At 42.2% G+C, this 16,392-nt stretch overlaps 1 long non-coding RNA gene across 4 annotated transcripts; it reads right to left on the bottom strand.

Moving 5' to 3' along the window:
• Positions 1–5,361: 5,361 nt before the first annotated feature.
• Positions 5,362–15,995, bottom strand: LOC146273545 (uncharacterized). Of its 4 annotated transcripts, XR_014766746.1 has the most exons (4): positions 15,260–15,995; positions 8,228–8,271; positions 6,702–8,157; positions 5,362–6,573 (listed from the first exon to the last, which is right to left on the bottom strand). It is a non-coding gene; the product is annotated as an uncharacterized LOC146273545 (long non-coding RNA). The 4 variants fall into 4 exon arrangements; XR_014766747.1 differs by having other exon boundaries at positions 6,702–8,002; positions 8,092–15,995; XR_014766745.1 differs by having other exon boundaries at positions 8,228–15,995.
• Between the last annotated feature and the right edge of the window lie 397 nt (positions 15,996–16,392).

The following is a 16,392-nucleotide window of genomic DNA, read 5'->3' as shown; positions in this document are numbered from 1 at the left end:
GTGCACTTGTTTTGCAGTGCACTGTATTGCAGTGTACTTCGTAAATTGCGCGGTAGTAGACACAGCCCGTGTCTGTATTCGTTAATGTCCCCATCTGCTGCCTCCTTGAACATCAGCCAGTCAGTGGTGTCAAAGCAGTCCTGGAGAGTTGCCACACTCTTGTCACTCCATAGGTGAACTGACCTCTCAACCGGTCTGACCTGTTTAAGCTTTTGTTCATATGCAGGGAGGAGAAGAATGGAGGTGTGATCAGCCTTCCCAAAAGCAGGGCGGGGGAGGGGTTTGAATGCTGTATAACAATGGTCATAGATTTGGTCTCCACGTGTGAAGAAGTCAATGTGCTGATAGTACTTGGGCAGGACTTTCTTCATGTTGGCTCTGTTGAAATCACCAACAACAATGAAGGCTGCCTCTGGGTGCGCATTTTCCAGTCCATTGATAATCCCATACAGTTCATCCAAAGCAGCAGACTGCACTCATGACGACCGCAGTGAATTCCCAAGGCAGATAGAAGGGTCTGGTATTTACAGTTAGCAGCTCAAGGACCGGAGAGCAGTGAGATGCTAGTACCACAACATCCGTAGCCCAGAGAGAGTTAACCATAACACAGACACCTTCGCCCCTGCACTTCCCTGAATCAGCTGTTCTGTGCTGGAGGTATATGGTGAATCCCAACGGTGTAACCGCTGTGTTGGAGATCTCCGGAGACAGCCAGGACTCGACAAACGCCAGTTCACAGCAGTTCCTGATGTCCCGTTGGAATTTGACACGAGCATTAAGTTCATCCATTTTGTTGTCGATGGACTGAACGTTGGCAAGTAAGATGTTTAGAAAAGCAGGTTTGAAGCACCGTTTTTGAGTTCGAAGAATAACTCCAGCATGCCGTTTAGGTGCTACGACAGCGAGTAACATCAGTGGGTGCATTCGACTTCACGCAGCGCTTGAGTCTGCAGCCCAGCTGACTTGAAGCAGCCAATGTCATTCTCATCTTCAAGTCAGCCGGCTGTCGGCGCCGCCAGCGCTGCATAAAGATGAATACACCTAGTGACGCATGACCCGCACAGTTGACTAATCACTTCCGGACCCTCCCCTTCTCACACACACAGGCCTACACTGGTGGCCTCGTGATCTTCTCGTCTTTCAACATGAAATATCAAATTTAAAAAAAAACAAAATTTGTAGGTCGCACATGTGTGAGTACTTGTAAAAAATGCTTGCACTGTCTCAAAATATGGTCGCAAAATCCCCTCTAAATATTATAAAATGTTTGTTTTTTATTTCATATGCCACCGAAGTAGGCTAGCTAGCATTAGCTAGTTAAGGTAGCATTAGTTGGCTATAACTAATGCTACTGTAGCTACCATAACTAAAGCTAACTAGGCTAGAGCTAGACTAGCACTAAACAACCTGCATCGTGTTTCCGTGGGTGGTGGCGTGTTTCGGTGGCGTATGAAATAAAAAAGGAATATTGCGGTCACGTTTTAAAACCTAAGGCACTACCCCTTTACGTTTATGATATGACTTTTTATCCAAAGCATGACATGATGACGAAAGCCTGAAAATGTGTGTTTGGCTAGCTCTACAGTAACTAACATTGAGGCCCCAAATTTAGCCTTTCCAGGCCGTTAAAAAGCATACCTATATTATGTTCTCAATGTTATTACATTACTATGCCTCAGTTAAATGGAAAATATTTGATTTAATTTGAAGTGAACTCAGCTCCTTTCACTGTAGTTCAGTTTAGCCTACGTTCATAAATCATCAAGTAAAATTGAGGATGTAATGGTTGCTCCCTCAATTCAGAAGATGACGCAGGCACGCGGAAACAATTTTTTGTTCCTGTTTCCAGTCCCACCCAGGCAGCTAGCCGAATCGGACCGATTGGTCACCGAGTCTTGGCGCACTCTGCTCTGTTCTGGCATCGGATTGCTTAAATTGAACCGGCTATGGCCCAGAATAGATCAGTGGCCAAAATTACAATTTACAAGAAGTTTTCCCAAAAAATCAAGGAAGGTGGGACTTATGTGTTCAAGGGCTTTTCCCTGAGAGGGCAGTCTTCCCCCTATCAGATCAACGTCTGCAAAGATACGTTGTTCTTCCGTAGCGCTCCGATAGCGCTCAGTGCGGAGCTAAAAAGTTTAGCTGAAGCGTTGATCCATCCCCCTTCTCCGCTGACTCCTCTCTCCACATGCAGGGATGCGAGGGGTATGATAAGTGTGGAGGGCGAAGTGGTCGAGGTAAATTAAGTTTCAGCAAACGGTGGTTTATTTAAGTAAACATGTTTAGAAGTTGGTGTAAATTAATTTAAAATGTGCATGAACTGTAACATCCATTTTGATCAGATGTCGAAATTAAAAGAAATCTCAATGGGGAGATATCGTTCCCCTGCAACGCTTGTGTAGGGGATTGTGGGAAGGCGAGCGGGGCGGCGAAAGTTGGATTTTCTCAACTTTATGTAAATGAGGAGCGTGACAACGCCAGCGATGGCCAATTGGGTTGGTTTCTTGTAACGTAGCAACTGTTGCTCATGGTAAACATTTCTAGGTTTGACAATTTCAAGATGGAAGAGTAACTCATGTATGTGTGTCTTCATACCCAGTGTCGTATGATACGTCTATGTTCGATTACAGAGACGTAAACAAAAAAATGATGCCTGGCGCAGGGTTTCTGAGGTTGTCGGCGTCCCTGGTGTGTTGTATTTTGTACTTTAATTCAGTTTCTTCACATTACGTAACTTTCTTCTGTGCTAGCTGCGTAGTCTAGCTAGCTCACCCGGCACACGATTGACATTCGACGCTGAAATGCTGGCTGGCAGCCACTCGGTATCCATACAGTGAATGTGTAGAGGCATGTCATAATCTAGCGATTGATTTTCAGAGATTTCGAGTAATATAATAAAAGGTTACACATGTCAACGTTTATGTCTGATGCATCTTTTTTCCAGCCGGAACAGATCCGTTACATAGAGTGCGGGTGGCATTTAATCTTTCACTCGGCTTAAAAAAAAGTGTGGAAAAAGATAACCTATTGAGTGCTGTAGATAACATGTCAGATCTAGAACGCGTATTGGATTTTTGCTTAATGTGTGTAAAAGTTGTATTTTGTCTGCACATTTGCCATGACATTATACAAACTACAACAGTGATTTAAGAGAACTACAGCTCTGAATGAATCTGTCTGAAACGCCCCCGGGCGTGGTGCACTGTGGGAAGGCTGCCGGTGCAGAGCGGTAAAAAAGTCTGCAGTGTGAACGCACCGTAACTGTTAGCTGCTCCTGGCATTCTCTAATCCCTGCTCTCTTCCCCCTCCCCCCTCCCTCCCCCCCACAAACACACATCCCTTGTGGTGTGGGGGGTTTGAGCTGTCTGGTCGTCGGTCTGCCAACGCTGGACCTGGTCGTCAACCGGAAACCAGTCTCCATGACGGCCAACAGCGAGTCTCCCGGTCCTGTCCTACATCTATAAAGTTCAACAAATATTACTATTAATAATAATAGATACGTGGTGGTTGAAATATGACGGAAGAAAATCTGGATTTTTATCAATTTACCAGCTAACTTGCTTCGGAGACACTGAAAATGAATGGGGTTGAACAGTGGCAAATCCAATGTTTGGAACAGTAGGGCGCATGACACACGCTTTACTTCCATATTCTGTGATAACAATGGGAGTCTATGGAAGTGACGCAACTCTCTTTTTATATGCAAGGTTCGTACAAGGTGTTTAAAGTGCTTGAATTTGACTTTTGGAAATTGTAGTCCTGGAAACCCCTTGAAAACAGTGATATTAATGACAAAATACTTGGAAATTTCTTGAATTATTTAAGACAATATATATTAATTTAGAAAGTAATTTTGAGGTGTTCATCTTTTCGATAAAACATGAAAAGTATTTTCACTCGATAATAACGCCTCAGCCCATCTCCCCTTCTGCTAATTTAATTAAAGTACCATTTGTTTATTCTGGCATTCTTTGGTTTGCGTTAAAGCATATGTTCATGAACTCAATTCATTTGTGTTTTTTGAGCACAATAAGAGGCAAAGTAGAATTTGGTTCTGTAGAAGTGCTGTCTGAAGCTGCATTCTTTGCACACACCTGACTCACAAATACAGAGAGAAAAACGCTGCTTATTCTACCGTATGAATTAGGCCTACTTGAGGACGACATTTTTAAAAATATTTTTTGGGGTAAGTATCCTCGTAAGCAGTCTTAAATTTGTTTCGAAGTCATAAATGATGGAGAAGAGCTGGAAGAAAAACAGATTTGTGTCAGATCTGAGACATGTGCGTCAGGTCTTGTAGAATAAACCCACTGCCGTCCATCAGGGGACCACTAAGGCCTGGGACACACTGCTGCGAAGCGCCGCCTATTTTCTTTCGGCGCCCATGTTATCAAATCGGACTGACCACACTGTCTGCGAAGCGCCGCGATTGCCTGCGATCTGCTGCGATCGTTTCACCAGCTGATCAAATGTTTTTGCGCGATGCTTATGAAATAGGCTGCAGGATGATAAAAATACACCATGTTAGTTGATATAGTTGAGAAAAAAACCATGTTATTAAGATTTTACTACATTAATTGTAGAGTGAACATTTGTAAAGTTGTAGACTTAATAATTATTTTAATATACCTTTGAAGGCCTACGTACGTTATTCACTATATATAAAACCTAACTACACAATGTTGGTAACAATGGCCGTTCCATGTGGTTACCCTGATAAAAACAAATAAAAATAAACAGATTGTGTGTTAAAACAACACAGTACACGAGTGCAGATTTAGTCTACAGAAAGAACCCCCAAGTTGATTTTGAAAATCAGTGAGAAATTAAAGGAGATGGACGACATCAAATACATTTTAGGAGTTGCATGACCCCCAGAACCAATTTTACAAGGATAATGTAAATAAGGATCAATGGGCCTCATTCCCGAATGCAGTTAAGAAGAATTTAAGAAGGAATTTCTTCTGAATTGGATTTAGGAAAATATTTGGCATTCATCCAAGTTTTCCCATCTGAAATATGTTCTGAACTTCAGAAGACTTTCCAAACTCGAAATAGCAGTCGTAAATCGGCCAGAGTTGTCTCAAATGTGATTCCTTAAAAAAACACAAGGATTAGAGGAATAGCATTTAAGAAAACTCTGTGTTTGAAGTGTTAATGAGGTTATGATAAATCGTTGGTGATTGCGTTCAACTATACAGACTATGGCAAGCCGTTTTATCATTTAACCAATGTCTTTTTTCTTTAACGTTGCTATCGTGATTTTACCATCCTAAAAGGTTTTGGCAACAAAAAACGGACTTGTATCATGTGCCTCAACTTTTATTAACATTATAAACCAAACTATATACACTTTGGAGATTTGCAACAATGACAAAACAGAGGGAGGGGGAGAAAGCAGGTGATTAGCCCGGTGTCCTGACAATTTACCTTGATCAAAATAGTATACGTTGCTTTAGAAAAAAAACATATAGCTGTAGCTTGTCGACTAAACACGCGAGTCGCCATTACTAGAATACACACAATGCCAAATTGCATGTTGTAAATGGTTTCCGTAAACAAACATGGTGGTGACCATGGCACCATAAATGCCATTAGATTGCTCTTTTTAGCAATCGCCTACCTCAGTAAGCCTTGTTACAATTCACCAATGTACAAAAGACAATGTATAAAATAAACCAAATACATATTACACGTGTTCAACAATAAAGAGAGGCCGTAGGTGCTGATTGGCAGCCACGCTTCCGTGCCACCACCGGTTTGACTTTGTCTGAATGAATGCAGGACTCTGTAAAGCGACGAGTACCTTGAAAAGCACTATATAAATAAAATGTATTATTATTATAAACACCTCAGAATGTAAATAAAATCTAGCAAATGGCATACAGAAATGGCTTGCATTCATTATAGTTTAGCGATTACCTTAGCAAACAGTAGTTTTCTCAACAGTTTGATGAGTATTTCAAAGGCTGAACATACAAATAAATATTGATTATCAATAAAAACAACAAATTAACAACCCCGTGAAAATTGTGCTATAGTTCCAATGAGTAATGAGCTTGTGTGTCACAGTACCTCAGAGTTTAGACACAACACGAAAAAAGACGACACATACACGAAAGATAAGAGAAGAAATTGCCACGTTTAACAACAAAAGACTCACAGATGAGGAAATACTGAAAATGTTCTGCAATTCTGACCCCAAGTCTGAATTTGAGACAGACTCAGATCCTGAAAGTGATGAGGACAACCTGCCCCTCAATCTAAGAGATGGTGAGCCTGAGCCTGATCAAACTGTCGACGTGGTTGGCAGCAGGCCTCCTGAATCACCCACCAGAGATGGTCCTTTAATTGCCCATCCAAGGGAGGAGACCGAAGGGGATGGACATTGGAGATCCGGACAGTTTACACCATCCAGGTTTCCTTTTGACACCACCCAGTCAGGAGTCCAAACTGCTCTGCCTGTCCCCTCAGAGGCAGAGTGTTTCAAGCTCTTCTTCACCGAGGAGCTTATGGTAGATGTAGTCCTCGAGACAAACCGCTTCGCAGAAGGTCTGAGGGAGAAGACAAGTCCTGGAATGAGAGGGAAGTTGTCCAAATGGTTTAATACATCCGTCAGTGAAATGTACTGCTTCCTGGTGACCATCCTGCTGATGGGGCTCGTGAGAAAAGGTGCACTGAAGGACTACTGGTTCACTGACCTCATGATGCTGACCCCCTTCTTCAACACACTGTTCTCTCAGGACCGCTTCCTTCTCCTGTTAAGGGCGCTACACTTCTTGAACAAGGCTACTGCAAATCTTGCTGATCCCCTGAACAAGATCCGTAATGTATCGACAAGTTTGACCACAGCATTTAGAAGAATGTTTGTACCTCAGGACTTGTGTATTGATGAGTCTCTTCTGCTATGGAAAGGCAGACTAAGTTTCAGGCAGTATATACCATCAAAGCGCCACAGGTTTGGCATAAAGTTGTTCGTCCTGTGTGATGTGCTGACAGGCTATATCCAGGACCTTATCGTTTACACTGAGTCCACCACAGACATCAGACATATGCTCTGTCGTCATAACCCTGCTGCAGCCTTACCTTGGCAAAGGGCACACCATCTTTCTGGACAACTGGTACAGTAGCCCAGCATTGTTCCAGTACCTTCTACAGCAAAAGACTGGAGCCTGTGGGACGGTGAGGGCCAATCGAACGGGAATGCCAAACTTCGCTAAGAAGATGAAGAAAGGGGATGTGGAGTTCCGGCACAAAGGGGACATGTTGGCAGTCAAATGGCACAATAAGAGTGATGTGCACGTCTTGTTGTTGGTGCACAGCTCTCAAATGGTGCAGAGTGGGAGAGTTGATTTTCCAACAGGATCAATGAAGGTGAAGCCTACCTTCGTCATGGAGTACAACGACAAAATGGGTTCAGTAGACAAGGTGGGACATGCAGAATAGTTTGTCCAGTGTGCGAGGAAGACCATGAAGTGGTAATAATGTTGCCTGTCTGAGGAAGGAAAGGGCTCCTGCACTGGCACCTGAGATTGAGTGGGACAATGCAGCAATCTTCCCAGATAACATAAATGGCAGGCTAGTCAGAGACCAATATATTAATTATTTTACATAAAAAACTTTATTTTCTTGTCCTTCTCAGGGGAGAGAGAGAGACAAAATAAATACACAGTTTTACCGATGTGCAAAAGTGTGGATTGAAGTCATTTACTTCTTTTTCTAGTTTCTTCATCTCCAGATCCAGTTTCCACAGTTTTTTGTTCTTGATTTGTACATCAAGGTCCAGATCCTGGAGACGCCTCTTATTTACAGCAATCTTTGCATCTGCCAGCTCGATTTGCTTTTTTAGATGCTGCGTGTATAGACATCTGACAGTTTGTGAAGTCTGTAAACCATTCATTGATTAGCACAGCAGGAATTGTGCATGATTTAGATTTCCTTTAGCCCATACGTACTATCTTGCCAGGCTGGCTGTCAAGCCAAGCTGTACTGCATCTGGATCCTGTTACAAATATATATTATGAGTGCTATATAACTGACTTCTCATCCATTAGGGGCTAAATATGCATTTCCATACGATTTACATGATACCTCAGGCCTTCTGGAATCCAGTGACACAGTCTCCTCATCATCCCATATGGCAGAAGTTCCTTCCCCCTGCCATATTGAATAGACTTTTTATTGACAGGATGTGCCAAGCCATGTGCTTTTAACGAATAATACTCACTAGATCTTCGCCTGGTGGCAGGAGTGTAACTGTGTCCCCAGACACTGCAAGACAAAACAAGGTCAGATGGGCACATATGCCCGTATAAATGGGTAATTGTGTTTGATATGTAGTACTGGAAAATGTACAATGGATAAGGAGGACAGTTTCTGCAGGTGGAACACTGTCTGTAGCTGTCCCACCCTCGATACCATGGTCTATTTCAGAAATCCATGAAGGTGCACTTATCCCAACTATGTACACCTGGATTGACATAGCGCCACCTTCTCATCCTGGCTTGGCAAACGTGCATCTGATTCAGCCGCGATGAGTGGATAACACTAAGTCAAGCTGCGCTTTTTCAGTTATCCTGGATATCGTTATTCTACTTTTGTGCAACAGCCCCCAGGAACCATTTGGTTCGGCGAGGACGCCTCGATTCCAGCCAGCGTCTCCGATCTGGTGCTTGTCAAGCCCCACCCTGTCATCAGCGCGCTTCCCGCTGAAGCTGGTTTTGGACACTATAAAAGCCGTTTAATGTTCAGTTCCCGCTCTCTCTGATATTGGTGGGTTGGTTGGACATTTGTAAGTCCTGTTTGTCTAACCATTTAATTTTTTCGCTCCCGTAGGACAACTCCTGTTAGGCGCGTCTGGGCGGACCACCCATTGTGTTTTGGACAGGGCGCCAGCTGATAGGGTGGGTAGGCGGCAGGAGTGTCTTCTTTTCTGTTCTTTCATTTGGTTCCGTCCAGCTTTGATTGGGTAAATAAAACCCTTTGATTCACTGTACACCTATTCCCCTGTGTCCTTGCTCGCACCCACGGCTATATGCCCTTTTTACTGTCCACTGGTAGTCGCTGAGCAGTGGGCTGTCGGTCCCCACCTTCCGGGGTGGCGTACATAACAATCAGATGTTGACCAGACTTTCCTTAAAGAATGGCTCTCTGGACTGCCTACAGTCCCATCCCATTACTGCCATCAGGTTCCCTCCTATCAGGATAAGAAGTTCCTGGAGCCGGGAACAGTTCTAAGTGATCTTCACAAAGAATATCAGAAAGCTGCTGGTGAAAATAGAGCGCGTGTTGTGAGTGAGACATTTTTGAAAAGTATTCAGTGAGCAGAATTACTCTGTTAATACCAAAAATAGACCAGTGTGATGTATGTGTCAGCGCCAAGGTAGGAAATACAGATCAGGATACCCTTACTACTCACCTGAAATTAAAGGCTCAGGTTCAAGCTGAAAAAGCTACCACAGGATAATCTACCACAGGATAATCGGGCCAATTTCGTCCCTTCCGACAATCCTAGGTAACATATGTCCAGATTATCTTGATGGTTACGCAGATTTTATCAGATGTTCCCTTGGTGTGAGGTGTGTTAAGAGTGACCACACACTGTAGGAGCAAAATGGCTAAATCTAGAATTTTTTGTCCTCATATGTTTGTGGTCTCTCACAGTTTGAAAATCTTATAAGATTAAAAAAATCGTATAGTGTGTCCACAGCATTAGGATAAAAAGGAATCCAGTGACAAACTTTCACTGTAGACAATGGACCTTCATTGCGTTGTTCTGTGCACCCAGACGAAAGCAAGTACAATGTATTACAAAATTACAGATGCACAACAAAGATGGATATTGTTATGCTTGGGAAGAGCATGAAGGCTCCTTCAGCAGTAAGTTTGTTTTCCCATGTGCTGTCCAAACACTTCAAATCAATCCTGGAGGCCAACGGAAACATGAAGTAATTGTCTGGAGTGATGGCTGTGGATATCAAAATCGGTGTGGTGCCATCAGCAACACCTACCTTCATCTGGCCATGAAGCATGGTCAAAGATATTCACACTCCACGTGATTATACTTCTTTGAGACTGCACAAATGTATCCATCCCCATACAAGGTGACTCAGCTATACCACAATGACTTCATGAAGTTATCTGGGGCCTATGTCACCAATATTTGACCTGGTATAAAAGTTGGTAACCCCAGTTCATGGCCTCCAGGCTCTCCAGTACTTGGGTGATGGTTAAATCCGGTACAAGTTGGATTTTGAGTCTGAATGGGTGGACCTGCCTCAGTGAATCAACAACCCCTAAGGACCCTTCCACTGGGTCCCACTCTTTCCTGCCCAATTGCCAATTACTCAGGAAATTCAGTGAATTCAATGAAACCAGTACTACCAAGAGTGGCCCACCAGTACTATGACAACCTCCCTCATCAATAGACAGTGTAAAAATGAGTGTGCACAGAACCTGAGTGGGAACTTCGATTAAGGGTGGGAAAGGAAAACAGTGGTTAAGGTTAGACATGAAAAAACAACTTGGTTGGGGTTGACAAGATACACATCTTGGTTATATTTAGGAGAGTAAAACAACTTTTGTGATGTTATGTTTGTATTTATATGTTAGACAAAAAATGCCTAAGTCATGGCATATGCTGCTGAAGTCACTTATTTGTTTTTACTTGTTCACACATCTGGCTAAATGTACTGTAATACAGTAATATCAATAAAAAAGAAAAATGTTTTACAAAAACATTGAAATATGACTTGGGCAATTATGCTGTGAGGCTAAGCGCATTGAGGATGTACAGCGAATGAATGTCAGAACTTTTCCAAGTCAGAAGCCATGGGTGAATGGTGAAGTGTCTTCAGCATTCAAAGCTCGTACAGCGGCCTATCATTCTGGAGACCCATGTCAGTACAATATAGCCCGATATGAACTAAATAAAAACATCAAACTGGCAAAGAGACAGTACAGAGAGAAAGGTTCTGACCACAGAATGTGTCATGTTTGGCGGCCTGTAATCAGGTATTAGCAACAAAAGAAAATTGCAGAGTGGAAAACTGTCACTGTTTGCATTTTTTTTTTTTTTACTGAAGTACTTTGAGATTGAGCTAAATCAGGGTATCCGCGGGGTATTAAAAGTTGATCAATCCATTTAGGGAAAATGTAGGCCCTTAAAGGTATTAAAAAGTTTTAATCCTGATTTTATGAGGTATAACATTTTGTTCACGCTTTGTCCAAAGAGTTTGACTCCAAAAAGTATGCATGAATATTTATTTTCCTCCCATGACTATTATAAACAACGACGTGCTCGGTCAGCGAGTCACGTATTTTGCGAAATGCACGGTTAGGTGATGTGTCGCCCTCCACATGTCGCGAAACAGACTCCGAAATGGGGAAATGTACATTTGTGGACTCCTGGTTGGAGAAGGATGAGTTTATATAATGGCTGAAGCCTGTCCGTGAAAACAGGCTTACTGTACATATTGTAATAAGAAGATTAGCGTAGCTTCTATGGGCAGCAACGCTGTCAAGGCCGCCGTTGGCCGCAGAGAGCAGCCGCAGCTGTCCATTGACAGTTTCTGTGCTCCACCAGCGACACCACTACCCAACACGACAGCTGAACTTGTAAAAACGGCTTTGACAGCAACCTCTGCTCTATCGTCTGTCGATATCAGGGTGGCTATGGGTGACACATCAATGATGCGCATGGAGGTTATCTGGTGTCTCAATACTGCGGTAAATCACTGCTCACTGTACTCAAACATTCAAATATTTCTATAAACAATGCCTTTAACTTTTTTTATTTATTATTTTGAGCTTTGTTTCTTCCGAGCTTATCTGAGTTCTGTTGTATGGTTCTGCTCTATAGATTTATTTGCAAACTACAACTGTTTATTAAGTTTAAGGTTTTTTGCAGATTAGAACTTGAAGTGGCGATGAGGTCTTAAAATATTTTGAGAAGGTCTTCAAAAAGTCTAAAAAATGTATTAAAATTTACTTCAGGATTCCTGCATATACCCTGTAAATATAAAGAGCATTACAAATACAATTATTATTATTATGTGGCTGTAAATGCTGTGGGTTTGGAGAACCAGAACATTAAGAACTAGAGAGGGTACCATTTCTGGGGAAATTGTAGGGTGTGCTTGCTTGTTTCAGATGCAGGTGGGTCCGTTTTCCCTTCTAGTGATATTTTCAAGCATTTATCCTACTCATATTGCATAATTCATTAAGAACACCCTTTGAAACAAGCTACTGTAACAACGTTGTCACTGGCAGTATTTCAGATGGAATTGCGATTCAAATCATACCGTCTGCTAACTGAAAATAAGCCTCCCAAAACATAAATACGTTCGATATTAATTTAGGGGGACATGGCTAATTCAAAAGCAGTTTGCTAGAGGCAAGCTAGCTGCCGTTGCAATCCACTCTCCACTGACTGTTTGAAAGCGCAGGAAATTAGAACGTTTCTTTGAAAGTGCAGGAAATTAGAATGTTTCTTTTCTTTTGTAAGGGATAATACAGCAATAAGCCCCAAGAGGCCGTGGTTTGCGCTGATTTTAGAACAGGTAAGGGGAGTTGTTAGGCACGACGCGAGGCAGAGTTTTCTCCAGTTTTGTTTCGCCATGAAGGGGCTTATTTGCCTGATAATGACCGGCGTTCTATACATTATCCCGCTTATTACACGGCCAGTGGCGTAACTATAGGGAGTGCAGGGAGTGCAGCTGCACTAGGGCCTGTGGCGAAAGGGGGCCCGTCCTCGATCTCAAGTGAGAACTCTACCTGAAGAACTGACCGGGCCCCTCGTTCCGCGTAAATCACAGAAAGGTTAACATATGATCCAGTCCGATCAATTCGCAAACATTTCTCAATTATGGTTATTCTCATCTGCCCAATAAACATTTTAACAAAAGTCAGTCTTAACAACAACAAATAATTCATTTGGCCTCATTTGCATTTTGCTGAATGAAACAAATCTTGTTTTTATTAAGTAATATTGTCTGGGTAATATGTTCTCAACGATTCTATAGCCCACCCACACGTTGTGATCGTTTGCCATCCTGTTGTGTTGCATTGCGTGTTGAGTAATCGCGGTAAGTAGGCTACCCCATCATGCCCTTCTTTCAAAAACACAAAAGTGGCTGCAGGAAGCGGCACAAACACAAAGAGCAGGATTAAAGGGGTGGCAAAACTGGCAAAATTATCTTCATTTGGATTTGTGGCGAGGTGTTCAAGAGGACGCTACCTCTGACCCTTAGCCCAACAGCAATGAGTGAAACTCAGCCACCAGGGTAGGCTAACCTTTACTGTCTGGTATATTCTATTGAAAGCATTTAGACATGGCTATTAAACATCATTAAATGCACGTATAGGCATAAGGCAGCAGTCAGGTTAGATATTAAAAACAATGTGCAGGATGTTGTTGGAAAATAGCTAAAGCTAGATAGGCTAAACGTTAAGCTAGCATATACAAAAATAAAATCAAACATTCACCTGTAGGGGGGTAAATATTGTCCAAACAACCAAAACTAATTCCCCTATGGTTTAAAGGAAGATGGGAAACTGAACAGTGTATTAGCATGAACTAAATAATCCCAATACCAATAGAATTCCAGGTATTTGACTCTATGGGTTAAATCAGAGCAAGAATGGTCAAAGTACGGTTAAGTGAAATACGTATTTAATAACTTTGCAAATGAATGAAATCAATTACAAGGCAAACATGTTACAATATGAAAGTTTTCAATCTTACCTACTCTACCATGATCATTGTAAATCAGAGAGAAAGCAAGAGGTGAGGAAGGAGTAGGACAGTAGGACAAGGCAGAACTGAGGAGAAGGTCTCAGGAGATGAAGAATCCAAAGAACAATGCATTACAATTCCCTTTATACACAAGAACAACCAATCAGACCACATCTTGAATGGGGTGTGAGAGCCATCAAGTTGAGACCGTCCAGAAGACTTTAGCATATGAGAGGTGGGGGCGGGTTTGACACCCAGTCTTACACACCAATCAATTCACAATGTGTATTGTAAAAGCAGTGTTGGGAAAGTTCACTTTCTACATGAACTAGTTCAGTTCATAGTTCATAATTCAAAATGTTGAACTAAGTTCAAATCTCCAAATAATGAACTAGGTGAGATCAGTTCTTTTTTTCAATATGTGGCTGCCGTCTGCAATACCACTCTCTGCCTCTACGCAATTCAGCGTTTTCACACTTGCCATGCATAGACAGTAGAAGAAATAAAGAAAGCACACGCAGCAATTGACAAGTTGGGTAACCCTGGACACAAGACTGTTAACGGTGTGTTTTTAGCCTGGAAGTCTCTAGAAATCTGGCACCTTATTAAACAAAATTAAAAAGAGTGAACGTGCCATTCACAGACACCAGAATGAGTGCGTCCACTGCACAGTATCGTTCATCAGGCAGTAGCCTAATACAGTAGGCTACGTTCAGTTCACGTTGCAAAAATTATGAGCGAGTTCATGAACGTGTTCAAACGCAACACTGATAATGAATACATTTCCATGCGACTCTCCAAGATCCACACTCAATAATTTCACCTGACAATAGGTCGGTTAAGGGGCCCGTTGGTGAGATCTGCACTCGGGCCGCCAAGTCATTGTTACGCCGCTGTACACGGCTACTTGCCAACAAAAATAACTTAACACAGTGTGTCTTTTTACAATGTATTTGTTACCATTCGTATTGTTGATCAGCAGAGAAATAGTTCGCCAAAGACGTTGAACTTCATAGACTTTGAACATTATTTAGGCTTCAAATCAACTGACGTCGCTAAGCAACAGAGTACGCTGGGGTTGAAAAGTTACCGGACTACTTGCGGAGTGCTACGAAAGACGTGAATCCGAGGCAAAAAGGCCACTTCCCTTGACAGCGGTCAAATATGCATAGCAACGGTCAAATATGAGAAAATTGTTCACCGCAGAACGTTGGGAAGCCCCATTCAAGTGAATGGAGCATTCTACAGTATTAAGAACAGCCGTGTAATAAGACATAATAAAGTTTATCTATAGCTGTGGCATTGAAGACAGTACTATAGCCTACTACACTGCCAGTGTAGAGCCGAGTCTGTGACTCCGTGGCTAACGTCAAACAAGACGCTGTCTCACTTAAATTCCAAGTTTTACACAAATAACAAACTATGCTGACCCGCTGGCTGTCTTCGCAATCGCCATATCTTTAAAACACTGCTGTACATTTAGATGTAGAATTGACCCTGGTACGAAATTAAGAAAATACTTACCAGACGCAGATCGACAGTTGACTGAGTGACAACACTGTTGTTGCTGCCGCAATCGTCAATGGAGGCTGACAGGCTCTCACGTAGCAAACAAATCAACGTTTTTACAGCAATCTATATTAAAATCTCACCACCTAGATGTTTTAACAATAGTCATATCGTCATACCATTTCCCTCTTTCAGTTTTTTAGTGTAAAATTGAAATATAAAATTAGCTAGCTATAAAAAATACTACTATGACGCTTTCAAGCATGGCTGCTGCCTAAAAGACGAGGCAGTCTCATGGGCGACCTGCACTCGCTCAAATTTCAAAGACTGTCACAACCGAAATAAAAAATGCGAGATTGCAGTTCCACTCAAAATCGCTTTAACTACAAAGCCAAATGGTTGTGATTTTTTGTGGGTGGTATTTTTCACTCGTAATCCAAGCTCCAATTTGCGAGCTAGAAAGTCTCTATCACGTTGTATCCATGCGTCGTTGCTAACGTGTGTTGACGTGGTGACGTAGCTTGCACAGATTACCCTTCGTCGACAAAAGGCACTTTGTCGCCACAAAAACCTTGTAACCTCCTAAACTGTGCAATGGAACGTAAATCCAAATACAAGCAACTCAATCGCTACCAAGACGAAACGTTTGACACCTAGTTTGTCTATATAGTCCAAATATTGTCAAAGTTTTAGGGGGGCAAACAGAATAATAATAATATATATGTGAGATAACAATGATTTGTGCTCGCCGAAGGCAAGCACACCCCAATAAATGGTCCGATGTAAAACGTGCCATTGGGGCCTGGACATGTACTGGCTTAAGCACGAGAAAAACGAATGGTGGCACATTGTAACAGCATGGCAGCTATAGGGTTAGCGTGACATGCATTTCCTGAGTGATTTTGTCGTTCGTTTGACACCCTCATGTTTAACAGAAGTTATTAAATGGTGGCGGATTAAACGGTAGCCTAGCATTTCCCTTTTGGGTTTGGGCATTTTGATGTGATAATCCACGTAAATTATCAAACTTTTATTTTTATGTTTTTTGAATAATTAAGTCATAGACGTATTACAGTAACTATAGTGGAAGCTTAATTTTCTTATCTTTTGTGAGTTTCGGCACGTTGCAGAGCCAGACAAGACTTAGC

Source organism: Hypomesus nipponensis, chromosome 9 (assembly GCF_054491055.1).
Source record: "Hypomesus nipponensis isolate SF chromosome 9, ASM5449105v1, whole genome shotgun sequence".
Lineage (NCBI taxonomy): Eukaryota > Metazoa > Chordata > Actinopteri > Osmeriformes > Osmeridae > Hypomesus > Hypomesus nipponensis.
Note: the sequence above shows the minus strand (reverse complement) of the source record. Positions and strands in the feature narration are given on the sequence as shown.